Source organism: Zosterops lateralis (assembly GCF_965231275.1).
Source record: "Zosterops lateralis genome assembly, chromosome: 18".
In the NCBI taxonomy this organism is placed as follows: Eukaryota; Metazoa; Chordata; class Aves; order Passeriformes; family Zosteropidae; genus Zosterops; species Zosterops lateralis.
Genome location: NC_139778.1, coordinates 5,292,082 through 5,302,032, shown reverse-complemented (window position 1 = coordinate 5,302,032; position 9,951 = coordinate 5,292,082).

Genomic DNA, 9,951 nt, shown 5'->3' with positions numbered 1-9,951 from the left:
AGGCATGCAGTGCCTTTCTGACTTTCTGACACCAAGACTGGGCACAGTGTAGCCACAGCACGAATTTGCTGTGCAACTGCTGTAAGCAGACATTATCACAAAAGTTTCGGGGAAGAAAATCCACTGGGATACCCATATAGGCAGGGCTCTGATTTCTGACACACGGATGTGGGAATAGAACAGAGTCAAAGTGGAACAATTACTTTTCTAAATTGAGGAAATCAGCAATGTCGTCTTTTTGGGATCAGGCACAAGTCAGATGCCAATCCACATCACGACCAAACCGTGTCTCCAAATGGCAAGAAGGGGTCCTCCATCAGGAGTCTATACACTGAAGTCAAGCCCAACACAAGGGAAGGAATATATAACTCCAGTTTATTTCCTCCTTTTCATTATCCAGCGATTTAGCCCTTGCTGAACAATGTGGAAGAGTTTTATCCATATGAGTGACAGCAGCTGACTCATCAAGCAGTACAGTTAAGCAGCAGCACACTTGTTCTCTGCTCAAGAAAGGCAAGCCCAGAACAATGGCAAATCTGGTGACAACTACAAGGGAATTACTGTCATCAGGGAACTGGAGCTGCTGGAGCCCAGACATACAAACACTTCTGGGAAAAAATCATGGGCTGCAGGTTTCTGCAGGTTTCAACAAGATGTAACTCAGGAGTGTGGGAAGACAGTATTTTGTACAAAAACAACAACAACAAAAGCAATTGTTATTAACAGACCAGTAAAATAAAACATTGAAGCACACCCTAAAAATTATATAAATTATATCCATGAACCTTGCTTTATACAATGGCAGTAGGTAATCCAGCACAGGTTACCTGAAGAAGTGGGGAAGTCCTCTGATTCCTTCAGATATCCAACACCTCTCAGAGCTGCCTTTGTACAAGTTATGAGGAACACACCGTGTGGCATGAGGAGACTGGAATCCAGGGACAGGTCTTGGGCACAGGGAATGTCTATGCCCAGATACCAGCAGGTTCCCTTTGTACTTATGAGCATCTACACTGACTCTACTGAGTCATCCTGTACTGCCCAAAGGGAACATGGTGAGGTCTGTTGTGCCCTTGGTATTTGTGCAAGTGCTCAGTGTGTTCACCTGGTCTGACATGTGGCGAGCTGTGTATTTATGTACATACATGTTGCATACATGTTCTCCATGTGCCTGTGCCTTCTGGGAATTCTTGCTCAGCCTCACTACTTGGTTGGACCTGGAAATGGATCTGTGGCAGTCTTGTCTCTGTCACAGTGCCAGGCTCAGCCTTGTTATCTGACAAGAAAACCTCGGGAGCAAATCCTGTGTGGAAGCTGCTGTTAAGATGGAAAACAGGCAGGCACTGAGCACTGGGAGAGAGGGAAAGGAGTGCTCCCCACCAGACAGCCAAGCTGCCAGCTGATGCCCTTCAGCCAGCAGGGCTGCAGAGGACTTTGCTGCTCCAAATATTCTGGCAGTGTCTGAGACAACAAGGGAATGATAAACATATTTAGCAAGTTCCTCTGGCTGACCTGGCTGGGAAGGCACCGACCTCCCTATTTCTTTTCTCTATTAGCCACACGTGTTACTTGCTCCTGCTGACAGGGAGGAAGCTTGATGGGAAACAAGTAGATCAAAATGAAAGGGAGAGAAAACACCAGAATGGTGGGGTTGTTATGAAAGTGTCCAGCCCAATGTGCTCTCAGAGAACTATCAGTAAAAGCCTTTTGCCACAGGCAAATCAGGCTTGTTTATTTGGGACATTTCCTGGCAGAGGAGATGGCAGAGTATTTGGTTCAAGGCAATAGAAAATACAGGTGTGTGTTAGAACCCCTGTTTATTTCCACAGAGACACAAACTCTCACACACACACACTCCCTCCTGCACAGTTATATAGCCTAAAAATGGTTCCCTCATCATCTGCAATTTGACCATTGCAATTCAAGGAACACATTTCCAGCACTTTCTTCTCTGAGTCTTATGGCCAAACCATTTATTTCCTTTTACCTTTCTGAGAAGACAAAGGTGTGCTAGTATCAGCACCCAGCCTGTGCCCTGTCCTAGCTTTGAACTCCTTGCTCTGTTCATACCTCCCTGCTAACACACTGCCTGTGCTGGAAGCACCCTGAATGTTTTACATAATGTGGAAGCCGATCTTCCTTGTTATGCAGATGAATAGATGCCATCCTACAACCTGTTCCCACACAACCCAAGTAGCCATTGCATAAGAGGATTGTTTCCTGGGCATGTTAATTGTCCTTTGCCACTGGCAGGATTGCTGCATGGACATCTCAGGTGAGGACATGAGGGAACTGCTGGTTTGGCAAGTGTAAACTGCAGGAAGCCCAGCATCTTCCCTGTAGCTAAATTCAAGTCACTGACAACCACAGCCCAGTATTGTCCAGTCTCTGTGGTACATTGTCAAGTTCCCAAAAACACGACTCCCTTTTCTGCAATATTTCTGTGACCAGGGAGCACATGCTGTTTTCTCTGGCACTGATGTATCATTCCTGGCTGAACAGCAGGAGAATAGAACTCATCTGAGCATGAAATAGGTTGCTAAGTGAAATCTTCCATGACATTCAGATATGAAGTCTTTCCTCCGTGGTTTTGTTTTGTTTTGTTTTCCTAGTTAGTGCCTCTGGAGACTCCTAATATTGAACAGAGAACAGAGATGCTGCAGACACTTCTCATGAGCCAAACACATGATGATCCTGGTTCTCTGTGGAAATCTGATGCCACAAAGGATACCTCCCTCCTGTTGTATTACACAGGTAGGAGTTAGTCCAACAGGATACAAGGACTTTTTTTCTGCAGTTCCAAACAACACTTCTATTGCCACAGGAGGAAATAATTTCAACTCCCAATACAAAAGTAGAAGTGGACAAATCACTCTCTCTGGACCAATTTTATCACCTAATAAGAGGAAAATATTTACTCTGTGACACAGAGGAACCTCTTTTCTTATCAGAGAGAGCCATGAATGCTGTTTCAAATACTTAATTGAGAATTGGGACACCGAAGCAGAAAAAAAGGGAGTGAATATGGCCACAGCCAACAGTGTCCACAGTTCTCTGAGGAAAAACTAATCCACCTACACAGTCACACAGAGATTCATTCCCTGGGGGCTTCAGGCTCTGCACAGCAACAGCAAGGCAAATACAGATCAGAAACATTAGAATACCATAAATGGTGTGAGACAGGCATATGTGGGTATGGTTGTGAGGAGAACTATCACTTTAAATAAAATTCTAACATCTAAAACAAATGTATAAATCCCTTAGTTTTTATATTTGGCCCAGATCATGTTCCCTTTGCAGCTGGTGGAGTCAAATGCTTCAGAGACCTCTAACCTCCCCCTCAAATTTTACAATGTCAGCGAAAAATTAGATTCTTTCTTCTGAAACCTGACCCCTGAGAGCACTGATATCAATAGTCTTAAAAATAGGCCCATCAGCTGGGGTCATCAGAGATGTGTTTGTATTGGAATTGCTAAGCCAAGAGATTTTCATACCAAATCAAGCTCCAGTGGGTTTCCCCAGCACAGGCAAGTTCATTATGAGAACCTCACAGGCTTTATGTACACTGCAGACAGACAACTTTTTCAACTCTTCAACACTAATATGAGTCAGAATAAGGAATATTTTCAAGCACCCTGCACCATCCCTCCCACTGAAAACAGCATTCAGTGTCATCCGACACAGGCATCTGAAATGTCAGCTCTTGAAAGTGCTCTGTCAGCCTTGGCCCCTTCAAGCTGAAGAGGAGGCAGCCAGCAGATGTAAGATACAGTCTGTAAAATCAAGAAAGGACAATGAAAGGGAGTGGATGGATTGCTGAACTTCCCTGTACCAGAAGTAGGGGCATCAGGTGAAGTCAGCTGATGGCCAAAGACAGAGGGACAGGATACTTCAAACCAGCCTTTGTTGTCTACTCAGATCATCACCTCCAACCAGGTGGCTATTGAAGGTTTTCATTAATTCAAAGATCTGCCACACAAATGCAGGTACCTGGCAGAACCAGGTGCAGACTCCTGATCCCACATACAACAAAGACATCAAGATTGGCATGTGCCTGAGCCAGGAGCACTTGAGGAATGGAGTGGTGTTTAGGGAAAGCCTCAGCACATCTGCCTGTTTCAGACTTCCCATACTGTCCAGCCTCATCCACCATCCAGCCACTGCCAGGACAATGCTCTGGGCTGGCCTTTGTGTCCTGACATGTCTGTCACAAGAAGCCAACAGGCAGGAGTAGGGCAGGGATGTCCCCCTTGCCAAGAGGCCATGGAGAGCCTGGAGCCCAGGTGTTGCTGCTCTGGAACCAGGAGAGCCCCCTGTTTGCACACGCAGTGCCAGACACAGCCACTGCTTGTGGCTCTGGGCAGAGCACATGCCTGGGAGGGGAAAAGCTTCTTGCATCCATCCCATGGGGCTTGAGCCACAGTCTCAAATGCCCACTGGGTTCAGATGCCAATGTATGACCACAGCACAGCTGGGCCTGCTCATAGCTGAGCAACTCCCACTCCTGGGCTGCTATGGGCAGTGGGACACACCAGCAGGGCTTTCAGCAAAGCTGCTGAAGTTTATCATAGATCCTGGGTTTCTTCTTCAGTGCCTGGCCCATAACCTCAGTGTTAATGCTGTCTGATGAGACACAAGCTGACTTAGTGAGCCATTGCATGTCTGTACCACAATCGCCAAAGTCAGGCAGCAATGCCTGAACCAGATATGTGCTGCTTCATACCTAAGTAGAAGAGCTTTGCTGTGCTGCTTAGCCTGCTCCCTATCTGGGATCATGAAATCATTCAGAATAGCTGAGATTTCAAAGCTGTTCAAAGGTCATCTAATCCAATACCCTATTCAAAGCAAGCCAAATTACTTCAGGCTGCTCAGGATTTGTCCAGTCACATTCTGCACACCTTTAAACATGGAACCTCTCTGGAAAACCTCAGATAAAATGAACGATGTGATAATCATTTGTCATGGCATTCTTTGGAATACAGAGCTTTGGAATTCTTTGCTTTCATTGAGTTCTTATTAGTTCTTTCTCACTCTTTCCTGCTGACATAAGTTTCCAGAAGGATTTGCCTCCTATAGAGATTCAGCAATGTCATTAGCTCTTCTGTAAAATTAAGTCATGCCAGAGGTTAATTCCTTTTTGTCTGCTGTGAGAAGCAGCCTACTCTCACCCACCTCCCACAACAGATCCATAGATGAGCACCTCCTTGGAAATTATGGCAGGGACCAGGTTTGGTCCTTTCAGGTATTCCACATGTGAAGGGTTTTAATATTTAACACCAGATTTACTTATTTGAAGATGTTTGATATTGCACATGATTTTGACTCAGCAGAATGACACAGCAGTGTGATGGAGCCACAACACAAACACAACAGAGTGACTGCAATGTCCAGTGGGATCACAAATCACATTTGATTCCTGTCACCCAGCTCTACACACTCACCATGCCTGAGGGGCTCTGAAGGAATATCCATCCCATGCTGCTGACCAGTTGTCGTCCCACACTATAATGGCTGTGAGGCCAAGACACAAATCAGTTAAAAGCCTGTCTGGGCAGCCATCTCTGTACAAAAAGAAGCTTAAGCTGGAATTGGTTCATGAAAAAAGGGATATAAGAAACCACTTACTTAAGAAGTAGCAGAAAACAGCTTGTCTTTGAATGATAGTCAATACCAAACCTGTCAGTGAAAAAAGATACATGGAAAACACTTTCTGGTGGAAGGAAAGAGTGTTTACTCTAAAGAACTGTTAAAAAAAAAAAAAAAAAAAAGGCACCATAAAACTGCCAAGAAAATAACATGGTCACAAACAACTCTGGGTGAGAATTTTTTAATTGCACTCAGATTGGCAAATCTAAATAATTTCATCCTGCTCTCACTTCCTAATATAGTACCTTGCTCACAGGAGAAGTAGGGAAGGCAGTTAAGTAAATTGTCCAATTGTCCTAGCACACCTAGTTTGATAGTTATTTTTGTCTATGAGAAAGACATGCTCTTTCCAATTAGCCCGCAAAGAAGGATTTTCACAGTAACTCAAGATGAAATCATGCCTTGAAGTGAGAAGGTGTGAACAAGCTGCAGATTTGCAGGCTGATGGGAGCAGACAGGGAGGAGGAGATGGACAATGCAGGTTTTTTTGTGGATCTCAATAAGAAAGGTCCAACAAAGTCTGGTTTAATAAAATAGCCAGTTGAATAAAATAGTGTTGTGAATGTTATTCTCCAGTTTAGTACTCCCTCTAAAACCATGTGCCCTTTCTCCCTCTTCCTCCCCTGCAGCACACAGGAGAGGGGGACTGGAGGCACAAAAGGCAAAGATCAGAGATTGAGATAAGGACAATTTACTGGAAATAGCAAAGAGATAAGAACACGAACAGCAACAGCAACAATATTAATGACAGAGAGTACAAGAAAAGATATTCATACAGAAAACAACCCCTGACGATACCAATGGCTCCCTCAGTCACCATCACTGGAAGGGACTCTCCTCAGAAGAAACTCCCTTGCCCTGCCCCTGGCAATGATGTGAGGTGGTACAGAATGACCAGATTCTGAGTAAATCTCTTCAGATGCTCAGAACCCCACCTCCAGGTGGGCCCAGGATGGGTTTTCTCATGGTGCACCACACAGATCCACTTTGTGGAGAGGTTTCCTGTTTTCAAGTAATTCAAGCTACTACAATTATCTATAAAAACATGATGTCCACATCAGAGCTTCTTTTGGCACTTTTAAATACAGACAAGACCATGCAGGTGATGCAAAAACATTACAGAGAGGGAGATGCCTGCAGGGATAATCTGACTGAGTGTGCCCTGCAAATAAGAGATTTGTAATGTACAGCACAGCCCTAAGGTGGTGCAGGATGGGCAGCATAGCTCATTGTGGGCCTGGGCACACTGAGGTTAACTGTGATGTATATCATTGACTTCTCCATGTACAGTGCTCTCCTGGTCAGGATTGAGACATTCTACCCCTTGATACAGACACAATTTGCCTTTCTCATAGGTATTTTAAGTTAAAGCCTACGTTAATAATATATGGAATTCTAAAATCCACAGCACAAGGACCAGCTGAGTAGGCATCACCAACCCCTTGAATACATTTGTCTTACACAAGGCTCCAAAGACAAATGGTCTCTAATAAGAGTCATTTTTCCATCCATGACCCCAAATCAAATCCCTGGCACAGATCTAAGATGAAAATTTCACTGAAAATTAATTGCAACTGAGGACTATGAAAATCAACAAATTCACAAATCTTTGCAGCATAAATCATTTTTGTAATGTGATAAAATCAAAACTATTACACTCCTGAGCCTAATATTAATGTGAAGGATAGTGTGTAAGAACAGAAAAAAATGCAGAAACAGCACATCCAGCTCTGGGAAGCAGCCAGTAACCCAGGAGATTAAAAATAAAAGGCGTGGGAAAGATATATCCCAAGTATTCCTAGCAAAATACATCAGTACATAGGATGGGTGGTCAAATCTCCACAAGCTGCAGAAGGCCTCATCCAGGCTACAACATCCATTGTCCCAGTTTCTAATTCCATCATCCCTAGATACCTTAGGAAGTGTAAAATGTCCATCAACATTTTCCACCTTCTGCTATACCCTCATTATCTGGTTTTGTGGTATATTACTCAAGTTTCTGAATTAACTTGCCAGACTGTTATTCAGTGGAGGCAAAATCTCCATGGAAACTTATTTCATCTACACTGGATGACAAGAAGACCATTGGAAGTCCTCAGCAGAAGAAATAATATCTGATCAAGCTTTCTGTGATGAAATTACCATTTTAGTGAATAGGAAAAGAGAAGTGTCTGTTGCTGAGTTTTACCTTAGTGAATGTTTAGTTTCTTTTGGTCCTGTGTTCCATCTTGTTAAATACAAAGGAGCCGGAGAAGGTGCTCCAGGCACTGGGGCAGAGATTTCCTTGCAGCCTATGGAAAGGACCACTGTAGAGCACTGTAGAGAAGATACCTACATGCAGCTCAAGGACTCAACACTGGAGGAGGTGGAAATTTCCTGGAGGAATTGCAGCCCATGGAGACCTCATTTTGGAGTAAGGGAGAAGTATGAAAAGAAATAAGCAGCAGAGAGAAACTGTTATGGAATCACTTCTACTTCCCATTCCCTCCTGAATTGGACTGCTGGGAGATGGAGGCAGAGGGATCAGGAATGAAGAAGTGAAGCTGAGTCTAGGAAAAGGTGTTGTTCTAATTTTTGTTTCACAAAGTAACTGTGTTTATTTAATTGGCAAAAATTAAATAAATTTTCCTCCAGAATGGAGTCTGTTTCGCACATGACAGTAAGTGGTAAGCAGTCTCCCTGTCCTCATCTTGAGCCATGAGCATTTCCATCCTACTGTCTCCTTATCTCCTGTCAAGGAGGGGATTGCAAGGTCAACTTCCTATCATCGTGACTTTTCTCTGTGGCATGTTGTGATAAGGGGCAAGAGGCACAAACTAAAACATTGGAATTCTCATTTAAATAGAAGAAAAAATTATTTAACAATAAGGATATTGAAGTTCTGGAACAGATTGATGAGATAGGCCAAACCTGGTACAAAATTCATATTCCTACTCCATGCAATACCATAACCTCTAGTTGGAACTGCAAGAAAATTTAAGTTAGGGACGTCTTGCCTAATAATTGCCATAATTTCAGTTATAGCCTGCCTGTTCTATGGCTACCAAATTTGTCAGCACACATGGCCTATAAGGATTTTAGTGTGGCAAAGAGCCTGGGGAGTGGTTACAGCCTTATAATTTCTTGACAGACCATCAAGGAAGTGAGGAAGACAAACTCTTGGTAGAGTTACCTAATAAAGCACAAGAAGCAGCTTGGAAGCTTCAAGCTTCATATTGTTTTTGAGTAAGTGGAGAGCATACCATGGCAACAAATCTTTGAGGGATGTGAAATGATTTCATTACTTGAAAACATGACTAGGGACCCATAGCAATCCCGTATCACCAACTCTTCTATGGTCTTACGAAGTTATTGCTCTTTTTCTGCTGTAGACAGATGAATCTGGTGAGTAAAAACCTGCAAAGCACCAAGCAAAAGCTGGCAAAGGAGAAAGATGAGTTGAAGACTGAGGTCAGTAACTTGTCCAGTAGTGTGAAGTCCATGTCTACAATCACAGGAGAAGTAGAACGCTCACTTCTCTGTATTCATGAATCTTTTTTTCCATCCACAAGTGAAAAACCTTTATGTAATCCGTTCCAAAATTTGAAAATAGGAGGAAATAGCTTAACCACATGTTGACACTATCTCATCCTAGTTAAAAAAGTTCTGTAAAAAGTTTGAAATATAATGGGCTCAAGAGATGTCACAAAGATGGAAAAATATTCAGAAAATTTATAGAACATGAAAAGGCAAGGCAATGTACAAGAACTCAGAGCCCTAGAATGGCTTTTGGACCTGATGTTGTACTCACAACAGGAAAAAAAATATAAGGGGCTATTTCCTGAACAAGGCAGATGAAAATCAGGTTGTAGAAAGTGGTCCTTTATTGTCAGGCTTCTAGGTTAGGAAGAAACAGAAAAACAAGTCATCTGTCATTCCTCCTTGAATCTGTTGCCTTCCCAGATGATTCCCATTACTCTAGGAGGTGAAACAAAATGCAAGATATCAAACTGACAGAGAGGATGATATACTACAAGTGTGATCTTTGAACCAGTGCACTGGAATCCATGTCATCTTCCTTAACTGACATGCGCAGAGAACCCAGGAGGGAAAAAGAACTATGAATAATAATATTTTTTTGCAGTTGCAACTGGACACCTAAACATAGTAATAACTGTAAAAAGGGATATTGGATTGGAGCTTTCTTATGGCTATATGGCTCTCAGCTGGACAGTTTTAAGTTCCCATATAACTCAGAAGTCATGTCAGCAGTGAGACAAATTTATCAAAAAACTGCAAATTCATCTTGGAGTTAATTTCATGTGA